Source organism: Palaemon carinicauda, chromosome 7 (assembly GCF_036898095.1).
Source record: "Palaemon carinicauda isolate YSFRI2023 chromosome 7, ASM3689809v2, whole genome shotgun sequence".
Classification (NCBI taxonomy): Eukaryota; Metazoa; Arthropoda; class Malacostraca; order Decapoda; family Palaemonidae; genus Palaemon; species Palaemon carinicauda.
This window is the reverse complement of record NC_090731.1, coordinates 150,611,364-150,636,363: the sequence shown is the minus strand read 5'-3', so window position 1 is coordinate 150,636,363 and position 25,000 is coordinate 150,611,364.

Here is a 25,000-nt window from a genome sequence, read left to right as displayed (position 1 = left end):
ATGTCGTCCTGATGGAAGTTACTAAAGTATAGCTTCCTAAGGGATATATGTTACTACAGTGATATTCCCAGAGAATTAGACCTTCAGGTTCCAGAATTCTAACTCCTGGAGCGAATTTCCTTAAAATTTCTCTCAAGGATATCGCATAATATCAGAGGACGTATTCTTGACACGCCACATAGCAATCTGCACCCCTAATAGTGTTTACGCTTCGAGGGGGACGTGGCAAATAGAAGGGGGTCCGTATCAAGGTTACCCCCATTCTCGTACTACTAATGACCACCAGCGTCATTCCTAAGATGGCGGACATTCCTTGTAGCATTGAGCGTGGTGCTACAGATACAGTGCCTCTGGGAGTGACACTGTGAAGATCTTTTCTTTAGAAAAGAAGGGTGGGTCCATCAGGACGACATGGCGATCTCACCTAAAAATAGATTTTTCGCTTCACTCAAAATCCGTTTTTGGGGCTCAAGCCATGTCGTCCTGATGAAGGCATACCAGAGCATCAGTGTATCTGTGGATTTTCATCGATGCCTTAACCTTGGGACAACCTTTCTATGATCATTTGGATCAATCGAGACAAATGACGTTACCGTTATCCGTCATTCTCACTAATCATACGCGATGTTAGTGCTTCCTGGCCCCTACAGGGAAGAGTTATTCTAGACAGTAGAAAAAGGGGTCTCAAGGTTACCATATATTGTATGAACAAACATAGGTATAAACTGGATGTACAAACCGTCTCGTAGTTTGTGAATATTACCATATACTTATCAGTGTTTCTTATATCCATTGTTTGTGAGCATACAAATATATGAAGAGTACATACTCTGGACTTTTAATCATGTAATTGTCGGGTGAATTAGGACGCAATTATATTCTAATAGACATTTATTTTCAATAAATGACTAAGCAAATTAGCAAGTAAAACGAATGTAGCATGGTAACGGAATTATACATGTAACATGTACAGAGATTATCTTTCTTTCTTGGAAAGAAAGAAATGATGAGTGCCACTCTCAGATTGAAGAGAATTTATAATAAAATTTCTCTTCATAATTCATGTACTAGTTACTTCTATCAGCACTGTGTACTACGTACACACGGCACAGTGCTATCTGTATAATTCCACACCTGGAATTTTTGAACAGAGCTAGTGTCACCATGGTAACACTTATTCAAAGGAGGTCACACTAAGAGGGATGACCTCTTCTCCCTTTAATTGACAGTCCCGGTCAATTAGCTGTTCATCGTAGAATTAGACGGCAGGTTAAATACTCTACCCGCCATCACCACATACTGCTTCAGTTCATGGACTTGCTTAGCATATTGTTTGTAGAACACTCTGGATGATTCTCATCCAGTATATGAGCTAGGACATTCGAAGTCCCAAGCAATTAACTGTTTATGACAGTAATTAGGGAGCAGGTTTTAATACACTACCTGCTGCCACTACATAGTGCTTCAGTTCGTGGACCTGTTTCGCATAGTGTTTGTAAAACACTCTGGATGATTTCCATCCGGTGTATGAACGAAGACGCTCAAAGTCCATATACTGAAAGAAGTTCAGTGGTGAAGCAATCTTTCTCGGATCATGACCTGCAGGAGTACTGTCCGGATCCGCTCTACGAATAAAGTAGGTGAGCTTCGCCCTCAGTTGTTTTAGGGATAAGTTTGATACAGAGGTTTCTCTTTTAAAGAGCTGACCTCCCCTGAAGTCTGAAGTTCTACGAAGATAGACCTTTAGACACTCTACCGGACATAGAGAGACATCTTCCTTCAGAGGGCAGATTCTCCAGGGACCCCACCTTTTAGTGGGTATCTCATTCTTAGCGAGAAAGGATGGATCAGGGAAGAGATTCAGTTCTGTTTCTGCGAACTAGATGTGGCCCTCATCTCTAGATAGGGCCACTATTTCACTAACTCTAGCCCCTGAGGCTATAGCGAACAGAAGAATAACCTTTTGGGTTAGATCCCTAAGCGAACAATCTTCATTGTTCAGGGATGAGGCATAATGTAGTACTTTGTCCAAAGACCAAGAGATGGACTTTGGTGGTGCTGCAGGCCTAAGCCTTGCACATGCCTTTGGGATCTTATCAAAGATCTCATTCTCCAAGTCCACTTGAAAGGCATATAGAAGAGGTCTAGTCAAGGCTGACTTGCACATCGTTATCGTGTTAGCCGCCAAACCTTGGTTATGAAGATGGATAAAGAAGGACATACAGAAATTCATTGAAATTTCTTTCGGTCCTTTTGCTTTTAAGAAAGCAACCCACTTTTTCCATGATGACTCATATTGTTTTCTAGTTGACTGAGATTTGTATTCTTCTAGGAATCCTATATTGTCTTTTGAGATCCCAAATCTTTTCTTAACCGCTAGGGCAAGAAAATCATGCAATGAAGGGTTCGGGTTTTCTGTGATAAATCGAAGGCAATTAATCTCTGAACCTTCCGAAGTCGCCCTGGGTTCAGAACTAGGGACAGCCTCAGCCTCCATTCCTTCCTCAAGGAGGACAGGTTGCTCTTGGGCTACTTGGGAGCCAACAGGGCTACTCCTACCTGGAAGGATCTCAGCATGTTGAGGACTCTCAGCAGGTGATTGGATGGGATGAACTGGAATTATAAGTCTTATCACTTACATTACAGAGACATGATGTCTATCATTTTTGTTAGAGGATCCTCGTATGGAGCTACGTATCGAGGTAGTTCCTTGACGACGCTCGTAATGAAGAGGTCGGACTGCAGTTCGGGGACTTGTTCCCATCTGGGAGAGAATAGGTCTGCATCCGTGGACCATTCCAACTCTATCGGCTTGAGCCCGAGTAGAGCATCCACTGTCACATTGCGGATCGGTTGTATATGAACTGCTGACAGGTGCCATCTCTTTAGATAAGGGATGGTTATCTACACCTAGACTGTATGAGACATTCTCTAGCATCGTCGATTGCAGCGTCTCGTTATCGCTTCGGAGTCCCAGATCAGCCGTAGACAATCTGATCTGCCTGGAGAGAGTTTCCCCAATCATGACTGGACCAACATGGTCTTGGGACTTTCGGGCTTTGACCTTTGTTAGGGAAGCGATTAAGGAAGGACCGCTATCGGTCTTTTTAGGCCTCTTCGAGCGTTTGATGCTTGCTTTCTCCAGACTCTCAACGCATCTTGCAGGAGTGCTCTTAGCACTTGGCCTGTCTCTATTGCGAACTGGAGAGAGATCAGAGCTCTTCCCTGTTCGCGTTTTGGGAATCTGACTGATTACCAGAGTCTCTTGACAGACCTTGCCATCTCTTTTTACATTCCCAAAGGAAAGGAGAGTTGGTGTGACCACAGGCTTCAATGGCTTTTTAGTCATTGCAACCTTTGAGCTGGAGAGAATCGAGACTTCTTGAAGCTTATCTTTGATCCGCGATGTTCCGGGGACCGGATCATTGCCTTGGATGTTCATAGACCAGCCACCTTGGGTGCTGCCCACCCCAGCCTCTCGTCCAGGAACATTGTTGCCAGAACTTTTCCTAGGCTTAAATATTACGTGACTGTGTCTGTCAATTTTATGAAGATATCTAGGACTGTGTCTAGTCTGACGAGTATCTTTCCTAGGAGGTACGTTACTTTGTGTAACTTGAATCCTAGATAGGAGGGGAGAGGGTGATTGACTGGAAGTTGCCAATAGACGACTTTCAGGTCTGGTAAGACTACAGGCACCCTTTTTTGCAACAGGGTCCTTATGTTCAGGAGGACAAACATTCTTGAACTCGTTGTTTTGTTTGGACTTGTTGAGTGGCGACAAGTCCGAATGACTCAGAATTTTCTTGAGTCCTTCTCGTAGACACACAACGGCCTTTCCCTGGAATTCGGTGGACTATAGTTTCCTTACCACCTGTATGCTCTAGAGCTCTCAAGTAAACTCCTCCAGGAGGGTTTTGGATTATAGGAGGAGTTGAGGAAATGGTGGTAGAGACATCCCCACCTCTCATCTTAGTCCCATCTTGATTATGCCATGGACCCAATGGATCGAAGGTCCAACGATCCTAAAGGAACCTCCCTCCTACTAGAAGCATATCTATGCTTCAACTGATCAGTAGGAATATACTTTTGACCACCTGCCTGTGGCAGAGCGGTCACTATAACTGTGGGCTGTTGTTGGACAGCTCGAAATGGATTTCCAGACCTTTCCATCTTCCTCTTAGGTTGGGGACCCACAACCTTGGAAGATTCTCTTTTTGAAAGGATGCCCCAATTTTGGAGAAGTCCTACTTTCTTCGTGGTGGCGTTCTTAATCACTTTTCCGACTACCTCGTCTGGAAAGAGGTCCTTACCCCAGATGTTGGAAGATGTTAGCTTCCTTGTTTCGTGTTTCGCTGTCGCGTTAGAGAACACAAACTCCCTGCATGTTCTTCTAGCCTTTATAAAGGCATAAAGGTCTTTTACCAATGTAGCCATATGTATTTTAGCTAAGACCTTGAGCATGTCTGGGGTATCTTGATGAGCTGAACAGAACTCTATGTAGTTTTGTAGAGATAGGGAGGCTGCAAGTCTCTCCTTTGTTTCTTGTTCATCCTGTAAGAAGAAACTCAGATAATTTAGGGAGATTTTTCTTAAGTTGTCGACTGGCGACATCCGCCTCAAGTCTTCCTACTGAAAAGGTTAAATGGGCCTCCTTCCAGTTCTTCTCCTGTCTGGGAAAGGCTAGTGACAGAGGCTCGCACTCCTTGAGTGTAGGACATGGTTTACCTGCCTCCACTGCCTCGGTGACATATTTAAATGCCTTCTCCGTAAAGGGGAATGAAATTGAAGCAGGAGCAAGAAAGGAAGAGTGCCTGTTACCTGGTGTGAATACCTTCGACACCGAGTAACCTGCCTTTTCTATGCTACTTGATAGGATAGCCTGTGCTTTATCATGGTCAAGAATCATAACCTCCTTTGATTCCGTTCCTTTTCCTGACCTTGGTTCATCCCTCAGTCTAATGAAACAGTTCGGGAAAGTGTCAAAGCTTGGCCAAAACTGGATTTTGTCCAAAGGAACAGCACCATCTTCACCGAGATGTAGAGTTTGCCGTTTAAAATCGGCATCAGCTCCGTAAACCTCCAGGGATTGGTTTTGGAGCATGTCGGAAGGTCTTGATCAATGGGTTGTTTGTACGACCCCTGAGGAGCGACAAGTGGAGCTTTACAAGGCTCTACATTGCATTTCGCTTCCTGCTTTGTGCTCTGTTTGCACAAGTTTTCTACTAGATTCCTCACTTGGGCCCATAACTGGTCCATTCCATCTAATAGAGGGATAGAAGGTGGAGATATCGATGTCGCTGGCTCTAGAGCCGGTATGGACGGAGACAATTCCAACCCGATATTCTCCCCTTCTTCCCGTGGGCGCTTTCTGCCCTCCTTCCCAAAGGCTATCTGGCTGTCGGGAGATGTACCTCGTGCCTGGGGTACCACTATTTCCTTACTTGCTGTTGGAAATAGTAACCTACGCATCTTGTCATTAGGCAGGTAAGGTCCCGGAGAGATTTTCTGAAAGCCTCTCACCCAGTTGCGTAGCTAGAAACGAGCTGCATCCCTAGTCTCTGCCAACTTGGGACTCTTGAAACCCTCGGACAATAAGGCCCGACATACTTTGCAGGCCTGCGGGTTCCAATACTGCAGGGGTTCGGAAATATGTCCGTAAAAACACCTTACTCTTAGTTTTACAGAAGACTGCAACACAAGACATCTGGTGTTCCTCCTGTAAAGAAAGGAAAACAGAATGAGTATACGATTGATTATCTCACTGATAACCAATATATCCAAAGTCATATCTTAACAGAATAGCTTAGGATAGCAAGCTATAAAGGGATAGTAGGAGACACATACTTGTGTATCCCCTGCGAGCAAATGCTGATACCTCCCCTCAGTATTAAATGAGAGGAATTCCCTTATCAAAGGGACTCCAAATAAAGAAGGGGGGTTCTAACCCCTAGGGACAGAGAAATGTATGCTTCACTGTCCCTTTCATTCTAAATACTGTGGGGTAAGGATGACTGATTTCTCAATCAGCTTAATGAAGAAAAACTATTCCTTCAATATAAGAGCGGCACCAGCATAAGCTCGCACGAGGGTACCCAAATTATGATAGAAATAACTACTGTATAATCGTACTGTAGTTTTCTATTTGCAGTATGCACTATATTGCAAATTACTGACTACTGTATAATTATATATAATGTGATCCAGCCAATGTGCTGCCTTTATGGCAAGCATCTGACTGCACGGTCCAGCTGGCATGATGCCAACTGGACTGGGAAAAATAAAGACATATATTTGTGTATCCCCCAACCTATTTGCTGTGACCTCCCCTACAAGATTAAATCATAGAGTTTCCTGACCATGGAGACTCGAGGATAAGGGCTCTGCCCTTTAAGGGTTAGGAGTATAACCTCCACTCCTTAAAAAATTTTAATATTGCAGGGTAATCTGAAGACTGATTTCTAATCAGAATATTGAAGAAATTAAATTCTTTTAATATGAGATCGGGTTCCACAAATATCTGGGTAGGATACTCAAAATATATTGGAAAACACTACTAGTATAATATATACAGTAGCTTTCTATTTGCAGAATATCCTATACTGCAAATATACTAACTATCTGTATAAACATATACTGTAGTTCCGCCGGCATGTTGTCGGCATAGTTACCTATTGCCGGCATATCCAGCCTGCTGGCTAAAAGAGAGAGAGATAGCATGGAGAAAAGGCTACCTAATACTGTGTATATATACAGTAAGTATGGATGTAAAAGTCTAATTTTACTACCTTTCTCCAGAAAGAAGGTTCAAATGGAAGGGGAGAATGTAACATTCAAGCTTCCATCCAGCTACAGTACTGTGACCGGCAGGGTCCTGTCTATACCTTGCCGGCCGGCAGTATCAGTACAGTCGGCGTGCTGCCGGTTGAGTCAGCACCAATCTGTGCCGGCCTGGTAGGGAGTACCCCAGGCAGCAGCCACTGTTGCTAGCAGTCCAAGGGAGAACTGAAGAACCTTTGGTAACAGAAGGGACTTCCCACTCACAGCCAACATGGTCACCAGCTGCCGGCCGGCAGTTGCCATGACTGCCGGCCGGCAGTTGCCAACTGCCGGCCGGCAGTTGCCAAGACTGCCGGCTGGCAACTGTCATGGCTGTCAGCCAGCAGATGTCATTACTGCCGGCCGGCAGCTGTCAAGACTGCCGGCTGGCAGTTGTCATGACTGCCGGCCGGCAGTTGTTCAAGGCTGCCTGTCACTGAAAATAGCTACTGGCAGTCGGACAACGGCTGAAGAGAGGGAGTCTGGTCGATCCCGGCAACCCACCGGCAACAGTAAGGTTGCAAGGATTCGCCAACATAAAAGGAATAGAAGGGGAGGGAAAAGAGGGTCCTGTAAAAGGTACAGCAGGAGCCGGCCGTAAGCCTGTCCTGCGTCACCTAACAAAACTCCGTTCCTGTATTAGAACTATCCCATGTGGCTAAAGAATTCTATTCCTTAGCCTAGGGTTAGAATAATATGATAAAGAGGTTGGTAGCACCCTCGCCACCATCTCTAAACGGTAAGGAAACGGGGTTCTAGTGCCAGTGTCCCCTGAGCAGGAGAAGAATTCTATTCTTCAGCTTAGGCAACTAACACAGGACTAGTCTGCTAGGCCACAGGGAGAAGGTATCATATCGTACAGACCCTTCAGGACTGGCCTAGGGAGGTCTAGCCTCCTATGTCGGCAGCCTAACCTAGCAAAAGAATTCTATTCATCTTGCTAGACAGCTACCAACCACAGACTAAATACTCTGAGATTCTGTCCTAAACCCAAAAACCTGCATATGCGGTTACAGGGGAAGGGCAGAAAAACCGTAGGGTAGTCATGCCTGAAATAAGAATTCGAGGCCGACCCACTAAGGTTGTAGCCTAAAGCTACACTCAGAAGGAAGAGGTATTACCCTTAATTCTCCTTCTTGAGACGTGTAATGTTTCATCCAATTCTAAGAGATAACTATCTCTGCATAAATTGAAATCACAATACATGAGGGTAATCGGGGAAATGTCTGAACGTATAATAGAACGCCTAGGTTAGGTTACATAGGCGAGACGAGATCTCGGTTACCTCACTCACCGAAACTCTAATTATACGATCGACATGGAAAGGAAAATTATGCACATTATAAATATCTTTACAAGTATAATTTGCCTAAATAGCTTACATAATTAATTAATTAATAAATGCTATTTAAAAACCCGGAAGTCGTTCAACTAACTAAATAACTCATGCCTAACGAACGACAGCGCTCATTGCGCCTCCGGTATAGGCTAGCTCTAAACACAATGAATTACTCTAATTTCACTGTGAAACGGGAGCTAAAAAAATTTTCATTGTAAAGACCCAATGCTCAACTTTCCGAAGGCGAAGGTAGCTGGAGAATGCATAATAAAAATCCTTGCAAATCGATCGAAAAGTTAGATCAACAGGAAACACCACTGAGCGAAATCGCTACAAAATTAGGAATGTCCGCCATCTTGGGAATGGCGCTGTGGTGGTGGTCATTAGTAGTACGAGAATGGGGGTAACCTTGATACGGCCCCCCTTCTATTTCCCACGTCCCCCTCGAAGCGTAAACGCTATTAGGGGTGCAGATTGCTATGTGGCGTGTCAAGAATACGTCCTCTGATATTATGCGATATCCTTGAGAGAAATTTTAAGGATATTCGCTCCAGGAGTTAGAATTCTGGAACCTGAAGGTTTAATTCTCTGGGAATATCACTGTAGTAACATATATCCCTTAGGAAGCTATACTTTAGGAACTTCCATCAGGACGACATGGCTTGAGGCCAAAAAATGGTTTAATAAAAAATACTTTCATGGTTAGTAGTTATTAAATAAAGCATTGAAAATTCATAATTCCAGTAGTACTATTTTTTTTTTTATAATTTACATGATATAAGCAATGACAATTATATGTAAAATACAGATAATAATATGTATTACTAAGATATATAGAGTAGATCCTAATATCCTGTAAGTAAAAAGAAATCAAAGTGTAACCCAAATATATTTATGTCAATATCACATATGTTCTCAGCTGATCAGAAAAATCTGGTATATATTACACAAATTTGAGCATGACCCTCATGTTTGGTATATATGCATTTTTTTTTTTTACTTTGCTGAATTTTAAAGTGATAGTATAGAGTGTGTACTTCAAGAATTTGGTGGTGCCACCTTCACACCTTTGGGCATCAATTTTCATTGACAAAATAATCCACGCCCACCTTTCCATATACGTCTTAATTAATAAATTATATAGTTTATGGAATAAACTTAACATATTTGGTATTAAAATGAATTAAATGCAAACATGTGGATCATAAAACCTTTAACACGTGTACAGGACATTTAGAGGTCATTTGAGGTCGTAAAAGGTCAAATTCAGCCACAATGAAAGCTATAAATATAAAATGAGGAACGTCATGATTAAAATGAAAATAAATAGTTGGTTAGAGGAAACAATTGCATTTATGTGACCAGACTACTCCTACCGTTTCATTATTTATTGAAAATATAGGGAGCATCTTTTCAATGCGTTTATGAAGCACTTATCTTTTCCTTGACAAACATTTAGTTAATCCTTTATTAGAATTACCGAAAGATATGATAAGTATATTTTCAATTAGATTACATATGTATGAGAATTTCTCATGATTATTTGCAGCGAAAGACTCTTATCAAAGTCGAGAATTTACCATATATTACTAATCACACTTGAAATACGATATCGTTATCCATTATAGTTGATAAATTTTGAAACATATGAAATATTTTTTACTACCATAATAATAATTCAATTCTCTGTATCTTTTATCCTAATGAATAATTGTGAAGTCAAATAATGTCTGACCAGAATTATCAATATTTTAAAATCACAGCTAGATATATTTTTCAACACTTCATCTAATTGCTATGATATATCGTGTTTATAAACTATAGACTTGTATACTATGCTAGTCTGTGGAACCATTTAGATTAGTGATGATATATCCAATATAATTAGAGGTAGAATATGGAGTTTGTTTGGGCATCGCTTATAGGTATTAAACTGGTCTCCCTTTTATTTGTTTAATGGCTAAATTTTACAAGATCTTTGAGTCATGGGTCACAACAAATTAGGTAATTAAAGGTTAAAGGTATCTGGTTTCAGTTCCAGTTCCATCTTCAATAAAAGGGTCAAGTTTAGCCATTCCATCTTTATCAAAAGGGTGAAGTTTATCCATTTAATGTTTATAAAAAGGGTGAAGAAGAAGCAGAAGAGAAGCAATTGCAAATAATTTCAACGCTGTGAAGATAACTATCACAATAAACGGTTTGCTAAAGAGGAGATGGAATTTGCATTATCAAATTGTAGTTTAGAGGGATTATTATTATTATAATCATTTAAATATACGTAAGATTATTATTATTGCCATTTCATTTACCTGCATTTCTAATACACATTTAGCATATATGTTGCGTTAGGAATGCGTTGCCTAATGTTTACATTGATTATTTCCACTTATTGTAAAGCTTAAAACTTACGATATCGTTTCAGTGAAAACCTTTATTACTTATGTTTAACGAAAGCGAGGAAGTTCAACAGCCCCTAGTAAAGATAATATAAATTTCGATATGATGAGATATTAAGCCCCCCTTTGCCAAAGGCCTACCAAGAGAGTTTTACAATCATCTTTGAAGCAAACAGTTACTTCCGAATACATGTAAACAGACAATAATATTAACGATCGCTAAGCCAGAAAAGATCCCAGTAATCCAAAAGATTACAGACCAATTTCACTGACCAGTAACTGTGTTAGCAGATTACTAGAAAAACAGGTAAATTATTGACTTAATTAGCGTTTACGTAGTAATAACATATCATCAGCCTCACAGTTTGGCTCACAAACAGTGATTCTCCTTGGATTCTCTTCCACACTTGGAAAATTATATACGTAAAGGTTTGAACGAAAGAAAATCACAGTAGCGTTAAGCAGGCGCTGAAGCTCAAAATTTATGGAATTAACACTTAGTTCCAGCTATTACTGTCATGTACCTAATGGATTCTGTCAATCTGAGAATTCTATTAAAGCTGGCGAATGAGAGTTGAGTTATGAACGCGGATAAAGAGGGACATTTAAATAACTTAACAATACAGCATTCGAAGTCATGGATAGATCGTGTCACTCGTCATTATAACGCAATGGCTGTATTGAATCAGTCATTATTACCAAAGCCTTTATAATATATATTCATCAAGTCTCTCTATCAGACGTACGTTTGGTTCATATATTCCATACAAGATGACACTGGCACTAATTGATACGAGACACTTACAGGGGATTATACAAGAAAACTCTTATTCTATTATTCTTCTACAATGCAAATGTAAATAGTATACATATCACCATTAACGGAAGTACCATTTATAATATAAATGCATCATTCCCGGAGAAAGTTATGCAGGCATATTATAAATTTCCGAAGGAAATTAGCATAGACCATGAGAATATCATATCCCTGAATAGTTTTACGGAGAGGAGAACCATTGTTTAAATTTAATTTCGTACATGAGGATATGACAGAAGCTCTACCTAGAGAGGTCTGCCAGTATGCGAATCATTTTAAAATTTAGTACAGCAGTAACAACGCCCTATGTCATCATGTTACTATGGGTATTTTATCGATTAATGCGGACAGAATTTTTCATGGTGATGTGGGGGCTTAGGACTGATAGATGCAAGAGACAAGGATAGAGCTCTAAGAGGGAGGGTAGACAAATTAGGGAAATACCTAGGCATATTTCCTCCTGATCATGTGGGAGGTATAACCTTTGGGTCATACAGGGAGGAGGCTATCACATCGCAAATACGTTGGAAACCTCTTCAAACATTAATAGCATGGGAGACTGGGTGTGCTTTTATGTAGCTGAGTTACCTGAAAATTATATCATATTTTTATAGATATGGTGTTAGCCCGGAGATATACAGTAACCACTTCCCGACTTTCTTCAATAGGAATAAATCCTTTGAATTATTAAAATTCATGACACCGATACAGCCAGATTCATCGTAAAAGTGCGAGTTATATGTTTATTCTTCATACATTCGGTTAGTCAAAGTAAAGACCATGTTTTCTTGAATTAACTTCACAAACTCCTATGCAGGGATGGACATAAAACGTTGCTTAGTTTCGGGTATAAAAAGTTGATATGTAGGAACACAGCTTCTGATGTTGAACAGATGAATTTCTAAGCTATTATCCTCTTCGAGATAAATCGTTGCAAGTTCAATAACAAATTCCAGATCACAGTAGATGTAGATGAAATGTCTTCACTTACGAGCATGGACAAGAGGCGCACAGGACAAGCGTTATGCAACATGACGCTAAGCCACGGACAAACTCTAGAATCATCTTGTATAACTTTCGTCCCAAAACACAACGATATATCAGTCATAAATTGTTTTATCTTTTACATCATATATAAAAAAATAAGCCCTTTTCACAAGTTTTATTGAACAATATACTTTTAGTGTTCATATAACAGCTCATTTGAGATGTATGTGTTCCCATTGAATAGAATTCCATAGATATAAACTCAGTTTGCTAGTTTGATAATCGTTTTACACTTTTCCTTCCTCGGACACGGTTTTCCTCTTGTAGCTTACCTATCCGATTAATTGGACCTTGAGTTCAATGAAACCTTAGATTAATTCTATTTATAATAGTCTCTGCCCATAAATGGGCTACTGAGAAATCATGACACAAACCAACACGTAGATATGCACCAGTCTCCAGAAAGTTCTTCCTCAAAGTAATACCTCATGCCCATGGAAAATCATCATCCTTCTACTGTATCAACGTAGCGTTCATTGATAAGTCTCTCGTATGAATATCACATACGTCAGAAAAATGAGATTTGGATGAGTTTATCTAGGATTAAAACACGGTGAATGTCAAGTGCTTTAAACAACATGTTAGAAGCCCCGAGTGAGATGATAAGCCTGAAGAGCAGAGATGAGGCAAACGGCAATACTGTATATTGGAACAGCTAGTTTTTTTTTTTTTTTTTTTTTTTTTTTTTTTTTTTTTTTTTTTTTTTTTTTTTTGAGGCGGAGGGGGGGGAGGTCAAACCTATACAGGACAGCTGAAGGATAAGGTGACCTAACATCTCTGTGATGTTCCATGCAAGATGAGTAACAACTGCAAGACCTCTTGACCTGTCCTGGCTTCCCTATAGCGGAAAATCTGTATAACCCTTCACGAAAGTAGGACAGCATAGATGGCGTCTTTAAACTCCCAAAAGGACCAACCACGGACATTCATGTGGACTTAACATCATGGAAGAAAACCACGAATTCACAGTTTTATGAAGAGGATGGCATCCTTCAGTCGCATCTCTTGCTCCAGTTAAGGGCCCTTACCAGTCTCCGGCATACCATAATGGACATAAATTTCTCCGTGGCCTTTAGAAAATATTAATGAACACCTGTAAGAAATTTTTTTCTCATAATTTCATCTTTACAGTGCCTACTTTTTGGAAATCACGTATTTCTAACAAATCAACCCCATTCTGAAAGTATTTCAAAGAGAAGCTCTCCTTCCTTGTTCACTTCAGGATGTACATATAATTTACAAACTACACCATATATTATTCTGTAACCCCAACACGGAAATCACTAATCATATGTTGTTGTTGTTCAAATCAAGACTCTGAAATTCATTCTCGTTCACTCTTATCATTTTGGATTGATGGACCAAATACAATTATTGTAAATACTGTCTATCTCTATATACCCCATCGGAGGATAGTGCCGCCAGTGCACCTTTCGCGGCGCACTGTAGGCATTAATTAAGGGGCTTTCCGGCGTTCCTTCGGCTCCCAGCTGCACTTGCTTTATGTTTCCTTTCTTCCTTCTTGCTATCCAACTTCTTTTAACTTTTACTTTATGAAGCAACATGACTTACCTAGAATGCACTTGGGTTCTGAATGACCCCACAGGCCCCAGCGCTGGATTATATAACCTAGATCCATAAATCTTGTTTAGAAATTAGCAGTAGACCTAACAGAAAAAAAAATGCAAAGTTTATATGTAAACAGTTGCTAAGTTCGTATAAAAGAAAAAGTTTAAAAAATGCCTCACATTGATTGATCATTATTTTGGTCTTTGTGATCGAAAATTATAAGGAAAGTGTAAATGATACGTTGTTTTTTTTTTTCTAGCATATTTTTTTCCATTCTAAACCACAGTGATGATAGGCTATACAAATATTTTTTTATTGAAAAACATGTAAAAAGGAAATGATTTTACTGCAAAGTAGCTACATAGAAACTTTAATCACCTCATTCGAAGCTATATATACAACGAGAGAGAGAGAGAGAGAGAGAGAGAGAGAGAGAGAGAGAGAGGTTGTAAATAAACGGAACCGCTTTCCTCTTACTCCGCCGCCATAACACGTATCGCAACACAGCAACAATAAACAGAGCGTCGTCCAATTATTTAAAACAAGCCTTTAAAGTAGTCCCCTGCTCTTAAGGGCGAAGCTGTAGGTTGATTTACATGCTGGAAGCTTCGCTCCTTGATGGGCCGTACATAATCCTGGCAGCCCATGAGAACCCAGCAGCGTAAGCCGGCGAACAATAATTTCGGCGTTTTACAGCGGAGGCAGCCCTCACCTCACCTTGTGAACTGAAAGGACTATAGAGGGAGGACCAGTTGGGGGGGGGGGGGGGGTTTGACCTCGCATATAGAGGCCGAAGTGCATACATAACAGGACACGGTCATCTCCCCCGACCCTACAGCGAAGACCACGTTTCACATACCAAGTAGCAAAGAAGAAGTGAGGTTATATAGTTCTGCGTTGCAAGGAGCTCTCGAGTCCCTGATTGGAGTGAGGGGAGAAGTTTTTGTTTTTGTTTACATTGTGATATGAATGTTCAGCTAGCTTCCTTTAAGTGGATTTCCAATTTCTTGTAGAGGTTTTATTATTCTTGTCACATTTATTTGCAACAATACAGACAGATGTAATAAACGAAAAATGATGGAAAACGAGTAAAGCTGAGTTTGTATTCGTTAAGCATACTTAAAGGCAATGGATATTTGGTATAAATAAGTATTTATGTCATCCCGAGAGGTTTGGGTATTTTAAGAAATGGCACCAATGGGAGGAGAAACTTTGTCAATGCGTTAACTTTATCTGTCATAGGCTTCTCTAAAATCCATTTGCCACCGGGTCTTCCCTTTCCTTACAACAACAGTTGCTATCTAACGTTATTTATTACATCACCTTTAGCCATCACTCTTTTCTTCTGCTCGTCTTTATCCAGTTATTATTATTATTATTATTATTATTATTATTATTATTATTATTATTATTATTGTTGTTGTTTTGTTGTTGTTGTTGTTATCTCTATCAAGGAGGTTGCAAGATTATCTTTGTTTATTTATTTATCTATCTGTTTTTGTCTGTTATCTATCTAATTTATTTATCTATTAAACTGTTGGTTTGTTTGTTAGCAGGATTACGTCAAACCTTATGGCCATATTTCCACCAAATTTCAACAACGGACAAAGATTATGCTCCGGGAGAACCCAATAAATTTTGAAGGTGATCCGTTAAAGATCACGATTCTGGTTAAGATTGTTATTATTGCACAGTAGATACTTTCACGGACAACATAATAGGGAAAGCTTGGTCCGTAGACTTGAGTAAAATGTTGCCAATCTTCAATAGTGGTGCTCTGAAATCTCTAGAGAGAACATTCAGACAGGAAAGCAGATGAGGCTGACAAAGCTATAAATTCAGGGAGTGTAAGAATTGCTCACAGAATTATTAATGAAATTTCTACGGGGGCGAAGAAGAAAAAATATAGACCTATCATAAAGAGAGATGGATTTGTTATAACAACAAAAGATGAAGAAAGACAACGTTGGATGGAACACTTTAGTGAGGTCATGAACATGAGATATTGTATGAAGGGAATAATTTGATTAATATACCTGAAACCTTGATGAGCCCATGAATGAATTCAGCGTGTTTGAAGTCGAAGCTATTATTAAAAAAGAACTCAGGAGAGTGAAATTTTCCCCTCTGCATACGGAGGAATAACTGCTTAGATGATATTGGCCGAAAATTAAGTCTCCCAGAATACTTACAAGATTATTTTGTAGAATGTGGTGTGAAGAGGCCATACCGGATGAATGGGAGCTAAGAGTGTTGGTGAAGATGGCAAAAAAAGGAGATCTAACTGATTACAATAATTACAGAAGCATAGCACTTGCGTCAGCTGTTATGAAAATATATAGTATGCTTATTCTAAAGAGACTAGAGAGAAAGATTGATGAAAAGCTGAGAGATCAACAAGTAGGATTTTAGAACAGGCAGAAGTTGTACTGAAAAAAATTTTCAATTCAAGACATGTTGCACGGTAATGCGTAGAATATAGAAATCCACTTCTGATGGAATTTGTGGACTATGAAAAAGCCTTTGATAGTGTACACCAGCCAGTTTTTCGAAGTCCTGTGTTTTTATGGAATTTTTTTTTTAAATGTAAATTTTATTAACTCTGTTCATGAGCATAGCAAGAGCAAAGTTAAATGTTAGTGGAGTCCTATAGAATGAATATCCAGTAAACAGTGCAGTACTCCAAGGGAATGTGTTGTCACTTTTATTGTTTATCTTTCTCGTGGATTTTGTAATGTATAAAACAGTTTGGATGGCGGAGGATTGGACTAGATTGGTAATAGGAAATTAGCTGACCTTGAGTATGCTGATGATGCTGTCCTTATTATCAAAACACCACAGTATTTGCAATGCTTGCTTACCAGAATGCAGGAAATTTTCACATGAGGTTGGGCTCAAGATAAATAGAACGAAGACAGAAATGATGAGAATGGAATATGCATTGGAAGATGAAATATCACTAGATGGAGAAAGGATTAACGAGGTAGAATAATCTAATTATTTAGGAACTGATCTATAGTACAAGTTCTTTAGAATTTGAGTTTAATGAAAGATTTGGGGGGAAAATCAGACAGCGGCTAGCTTAAAGTAAAATTTGGAAGTAAAATCACCTGAAACTACATTTAAAAATCAGGGTATATATCAGTTTTGTGAGATCGGTGTTACTGCATGGAGATGAGTCGTGGTATGACATATCAGAAGTTAAAACGATTTTTTATTAATTCCTGCTGATAACAGAATTTTTAATAAATCGATATAACATATAAGGAAGATTCAAATTTCGTTGGACTTTCCTGTTGAGCGTACGGCTGCAATAAAAATAATTATTGATAATGAGCATTGTCTCCGCTTCTATAATTTTGAATAATTACAATAATTGATACAAAAAAAACTTTAATATTTAAAGTGTTTCCCCTTATAAGACCAATATCAATCTATTGAAAGATTTTACTGCCATTTGCTGAATTGTCCTTGGCTCTTTTAGGTAATTGAATGAGCAAACAACTATTAACTAACGGTTTACCCGAATAGCGTGTTCCTATTGGCTAATTCAATCGAAAACCTATGCTCCAAATTTCCTCAAAACTAGATTTAACCAGTATTTTACACTTAAATAAGCCTCACTGGGACCATCTATTGGCATCTTTAACATGTAAAAATTCAATCACCATGAAAATTGTTTCATTCTTTCTTTAAAGATACGCGATAAATCCCTCATACGCATGTATGAGATTAAATACTATGAAGTAAAATATATATGATAAAAACACCAAAATTAGAAGTATCTTAACATATATAAGAAATCTTGGAGGGTCTTCTCGACTAGAGTTCGGGGAACATTGGATTGGCATAGCAAGCAGAGGGGTTTACAATTGCCAATTACTTTAAGCGGAGGGATATTCTATAATGAAAAGTAAGTAGTAATTTGGATAATATAATAAAGAAAAAACATGTAGCCTATATATCTAGATTACCACTTCACCATCTTGCTAAAATGATCAGGAACAGATTATTTAACATAATTCTTCTTGTAATGCTAGTTGAACCATGTCTAGTTCATATAATTGAAAATAGGCTTTAGTTGCATATATGAAGAGAGCTAATTCATTAAGGCTGTGGCGAGGACATATAATTATCCACAAACTCTACCATCTAAAAGGACTATCAGCAGGCAACAATATATCGCAAACTAATTCTATCTGGGTACTAATTGTGGGGTAAACTAAGAACATCATAAACATGGCTGCAATTGTCCATGATGCAGACATTATTTCAAAGATGATTAAAGTTAAATCCTACTTTAGTCATATTTTGGTTTTCAATTTGTATAAGTATTGTATAAGTGTTGTGTAGGCCTACTGATGCCTTCTTTCCAAGAGTTGATTCTATTGTACCCAACACAGGTATAAATGCATTCACCTTGAACTTGTCTCTTGGCTCAATGTTCTCTAAAGCACCATCCTCATCTTTCATATATGCATTCTTCTAGAACTATTTTTCTTGTAATCAACATTAGGAAAATTTTCCTTTGTCAGTTCTTCAAAATAATCGAAAGAATCATTGGTACCTTTAAAAAAAAACCCGGAAGTGGAGTATACAATTTCCTACATAGGCCTACATCTAGACTTACCTTGGAGTCTTGCAGTGATTGACCAGTCTTATGAAATTCATTCAATAAAGAACTCCACAAACATAGCATTACCATGAATTCAGACTCCTCCGTTTTACTCATAATGTTTATGGCTTGATTTCTTGCTTCGCCTTTCTCTGTAGTATCAATGTGTAGACGATGCAAATCAGGAATTATTCCATCATAACTGTCAAGTATTGCACTTTGGCCATCGGATGTGCTTCCCATCTGGTCATTTACAAAGACTTTGGAACTTTAGAATCATCTTTGAAGAATGACAGCAGTACTGTTCATCTATTTACAGATAATAAAAAAAATTATATTTCTTGAACAATTCCACAAAAATGTTCACAGCATCAAAGCAACAGTACGTCTAAATAATACTATTTCTCCTATTTCGAATGGTGTGAGTGTAAACTCCGAAAAACGGGAGATATTTAAAAGTCGTACTGAACATGCATATGATTCTTAACCTTGTGACTGGCTTTTAAAATTAATGAAATAATTATATTTCAACATATAAGAAGAAAACCTCTGCCGATATACTTTTTGAAAAGAATAGTTTGACAATAATTTTAGTGCTGGCGAACGAATCGGTTGGCAGCCATTCAATTGCTCGAGTCTTTTGTTTAATGTTTACCTCTGTCGCTTTGTCTCTACGGCGCGCATGTCAAGTTTGAAGTTGAACTGATCCAGAGTCTTCTCTGTTTATTTTAAAAGTTTATTGGCCTTTTTAGAAATTGTTAATACTCGAGACGATGTCGAGAAGTGATAACGAGTGTCCTGATATTTGTGGCTGTATTAGTGAGGAGTCTTTTGCAAGTATGCATAGAAAAGCCAGCGCTTAATGAAGACAGTGTTCACTGTGATGCATTCTGGTGCAGCCTACAAAGTTTGAAGGAAAGGGTTTGCAATAATGCATGGTGTCAGTAGGCCTAGGATTGAGTACAAACTGGTACTCCAGCCACGGGATCCTCATGTTGTGAACTTCTACCAGCTGTCCAGCTACTCACTTCGCGGCTGAATGTAAGTGTGACCACTTCTTTTGCATGCTGTTTTGTTATTATTATTAATGTTACTCTTCGTTCCTTGCATGCTAGTTTTAATATTATTGATTGATTTTATCAGTAGTATCAATATTATTCTATTGCTTGTGTCCTTAAAATGTATGTGATAAGGGTAAACAGTACCATATTTTTGTTAACTTTAGCACTATTTTTCATGTATGTGGCGATCAATTATGCAGTTATTCATGTGTCATGTGATTATCATACCATCAACCATGTGCTTGGGCATTCTATGGAAATAAACATTCATTTAAAACTAGCCTGATGCAAGTTATTTACTAATATGGTTATCATTCGTACAATCGATTATGACATCATGCATGTGCCATGCTATTAATCATACCATAAATCATGTGCCAATCAATTAATTAATCATACGTGTGATTACCTTATGCTAGATCACTGCTGGGATCTGAAGTATCCAAAAAAAAAGGGGGGGATACCTTTTGAAAAATAAGGTTGTGGTAGGGATTTAAACAAAATATTGTAGCTGTTGTGTAAATTACAATCAATATCACGAAATTATTGGCGTTATAACATTTCCGAAAAGTCAAACCAGATGCAAATATTCTGTATGTAAGAGCAACGGATGATGAATAATAATGTTCAAACTACCGATATGATGTAATTCATAAAATTGTCAACAGATGGTAGTTTCTACACCATTGCATTATTTTAGTTCCTTTGTATTGTCGCAAGAAAGTGGGGCCCCCAAGCTATAGCTTGTTTAGCTTATTTATGTAAATCCTCACTGCTAAAATAAGACCTCACATGAGAGAGAGAGAGAGAGAGAGAGAGAGAGAGAGAGAGAGAGAGAGAGAGAGAGAGAGAGAGAGAGAGAGCTGTATGTATGTTGCTATTATCTTTGATTTTTTAATCTCCATTTTATTTATCACTTTCAATATCATTAGGTGGAAATTTACCAACTTGAGAATGTTACATAATGTGGATAACCTGTGTGGAACGCCTTCTGCAAAATAGTTGTAAATTATGGTTAATCTCTTGTCACTTAAACTAATAAGCTATTGTTTTTACGATAGCTAGCCTATGATATATATTATAACCTACTTGATATTTTCTTAATATTACAGCCTACCTTAGATTTATCTTGCCACACCACTAGGCCTATACAGTAGTATATGAAAACTTCAAAGTATGTTAACGTTTTTGAGTCTTGTGTATGATTTACTTCTGTAATGGGCGTATATTTATTTTCAGTGAGCATTTATATGGCATAAGTGTGTGTAGGCCATTTGTAAATACTAAAAATGTGACTTGATCAGATAAAAGCTATAATCATTTCTACACAACCTGCAACACGTCCATAATTTACGAGTTTGTGTTAACATAATTCATTGATTTATCTTTATGTATAGCCCTTCGGGATACTTGTTAACTATATTAGCACAATATTGGAATCTAAATCCTAGATACTTATAGCTATTAGGGAGAAGAAATCAAATATCAGTTGTTTTGGGGCCGCCTGGTATCTCAGGAACTCGTATCAATGCTCTTTGCTTTCAAGCAGGACTTATCGGCGAACAGTAGTCTTGCGCGTAGTAAAGTAGTCCAAAAGTATTTTTTAATATTTTACAAAATGCTCAGCATTTCTGAGGTGGCGTCCAAATTAAGAAACACTTAATTTTGATTTAACCAAAATTTTTTTTTATAATATTAAAGGTAAAAAATGCATTACATCACGCTCGGACTATTGCAGCAGACTCATTTCATTGAACAATTGTTTGTATATGTTAGATAACTAATTTTTTCCTCCAGGTAGATTCCTTCTCATAATTCTCATAATTCATTTGGATAGCTTTATTATTCTGCATTGTCCTTTAGAATTTAGATAGTCACTGTATTAGTTACTGTCTCTTTTAATATACTTATAACATTCAGCTTTCCACCTTCAACATTGCTTACTTGCAACAGTATATTACACCCCCTCACACACATATCTATCTATCTATCTATCTATATATATATATATATATATATATATATATATATATATATATATATATATATATATATATATATATATATATATATATCATCTACAATACAGGATATACTTCTTTCTTAGGTTACTGTAATTCATACATCAGTATGAAAGATTTAAATGAATGAAAATTAAGGAAAACTCAAAAACCCTGCTAATATACAAAGCAGGTATCGGGAGTTTCGTAAGAAATGAATACCACAACTTTCACTGACACGAATGTTTATTTATACTCAGTTTAATCCTTTAGCTTCAAGGATTTTGCGATAGTGCCCCGATCGTTTGTTGATAAGTTGGAGCAATCTCTCTATTCATGAGACATATAAATTAGTTTATATGCAGCGTTTAATTGGTTTCTATTTATACTTGAATAATTTGCTTTGTTCATTCTTAATCAACGGCGGCTCGCGGTCACTTCATCATTAACATGTAATTATTAATATATTGGCAGTTCAGAACTGAACTCCAATGATATGATAAAATAATTTGCACAATATAGTTTAATAAACTCCCGCCGTTACACCTACAAACTAAATGAAATAAAGATTATTCACAGTGTGACTAACAGCTTGAATAAGGTCAATATCACAGATGGTAGCATCTGATGCGATACAATTTTATTGCAAGTAACTGCAGGGTAATGCCTTTAATAATATCGCCATTACCAAATATAATGACGAGTAAGCAACGAGAGGAAATGAGTTTAAAAGCAAACTTTTTAAGTGTCAGTTGACTGCAAATAACCCGAATTTTGATGTCCAAAGTTTACGTCCTTAGAGAGAGAGAGAGAGAGAGAGAGAGAGAGAGAGAGAGAGAGAGAGAGAGAGAGAGAGAGAGAGCGGAGTTATATTTTGATGTAGAAATTCAATTTAGATTCAATTTGATATACGGACAAGTACTCACAGGACTTATACACGAACATACAACGCCATTATTCATTCTACACTAGTGTACGCAACCTGTTAAAGATGACAGCTAAATATTTTGATAAATATGCACACACACATTCAACTCTTCGTAACTCCCTCTCTCTTTACTAATTACAACACACTAGTTTGGCAATTTGTGGGAGATTGTTGTTGTCCAAGTGGTTGCCCGTCAGTGTGAAAGTATATATATATATATATATATATATATATATATATATATATATATATATATATATATATATATATATATATATATGTGTGTGTGTGTGTGTGTGTGTGTGTTTGTGTGTGTGATATAGCCAGACACTTGTTCTTTATTATATAAGGGAGATGTTTATAAGCATGCATGAACATAACAAGATACAATGAAAGCATTCGATTGATTGATTAATGCTGAATCTTACATCTACATTAAAAATGAAGCAATATGTTACCTGCGTAAAATCTAAAATCTGCAGAGAATTCAGGGTCAATTTAAAGCGTAGAGGATTTATATGAAAATCTCTCATAGCAATTATTTAGGAAATACAGTTAATAATAATAATAATACGGTTTGTTTTATATTTCTGGCTCTTCTACGTATCACTTTGTGCATGCAGACGATCGGGAGGGGAATGATTTGATGACTGACATTGATATGGCAAAAGGCTTTTGACATAAGATATATTTGATAGGTTGAAAGAACAATATGTACGGTATTAGTTGTAGTTTATAGGGAATAAAGATAAAAAAATACGGCTTTAGTTTTAAAACATCTGTAGAAACTGTAAGAGAAGATTAGGATACCATTAGAAATATATACTAAAATCAAATGAGCACAATTCTAATGTCAGGAAACTAAACACCTATAATTTTTAGTTAGATAAATAAGCTTCAAGAGGCATCATCCGAACACACTCCCCAGACTACTTCTTCTTCTTCGTGTCGTCTTTTACAGCATCATTATCTTCCTCCCTCTCTTCTCTTGGTCTTTGTCTAAGACATACATACAAAAGCAAGTGGCCTCTGGGGAGCCATTTCACCAGTGAAATAAAAAGAGGGAAGTCATTTGTGGAGTTCAGGACTTGTACGAGTTTTGTCATTGGCTGAAACAATAAAACTTACTAAACAATTGACCATAAAGAAATTTAGGAGTCCCTCTCCGTATCCGGAACTGTCGCTCTTGTTCGTCATTGAAAATTAATGACTAGACGTTATTATTATTGTTATTATTATTATTATTATTATTATTATTATTATTATTATTATTATTTTCAAGCTACAACCCTAGTTGGACAAGCAGGATGCAATAAGCCCAGTGGCTCCAACAAGGAAAATAGCCCAGTGAGGAAAGGAAACAAGGAAAAAATCTATTATTTTAAGAACAGTAACAACATTGATATAAATATTTCCTATATAAACTATAAAAACTTTTACTTTAACACATATGTTTTTATGCATAATGGGCTAGTATATATGTGTAAAAGTTAATCGCAAAGTTGCCTTAGGGAGTAGAAGTAAATTTGTTGGACAAAATAGAAAAGGAAATGGAAACGGAGGTATAATGGAAGAATAAAAATGGTTGCATCTAGCATTCAAGTCCTAATGGATGTTGCAATGGTCTTTTAGAAATGTTTACAGTACACCTCGTGAAATGCACCAATAGCACTACACCACGACGGAGTGTAACCATACACTGTTTAAAAAAAACCGTAAATAATGTACTGTTCTCAGCCGTATTTCAGTAAAATATAGTCGACCGTCATTTTACCCTACTTTGTTATTATTTTTTACGGGTTGATGACTGTAATATCAATCCTTAATGTCAATATATCCGTTTTTAAAACGATGTGGTAACGTCCTGACTGGTGAACGCCAGACTAGGGTTCGAGTCCCGCTCAAACTCGTTAGTTTCTTTAGTTGCTGCAGGATAGTGGGTTTGGGGGAGCCTATAGGTCTATCTGTGAGTCATCAGCAGCCATTACCTAGCCCTCCTTGGTCCTAGCTTGGATGGAAAGGGTGCTTGGGCTCTGATCACATGCATATGGTCAGTTTCTAGGGCAATGTCATTGTTCCTTGCTCCTACCATTCATGAGTGGCCTTTAAATCTTTTAAACATGTATTCCACGATTTTTACAGTTTTTTACGGCAAATTTTTAAGTGTATAGAATCATATGCCAAATTAATTCAAAGTTCTCCAAGAGTGTATAGACACTACGGACCAATTCTTACTTAGTTGACCTTGAAAGTGTTTGAGATAAATTCGAAAGGAACTAAAGCTCAGATATAGCTGTGCAATATTTTCTTTATGGAAATATTTGCTCTTTGAGAGTTTCCCGCAAGATGAATGCAAGTAAGCAAAGCCATAATAACCAACTAATCGGTCATAGAGTCTTTAATCAAATT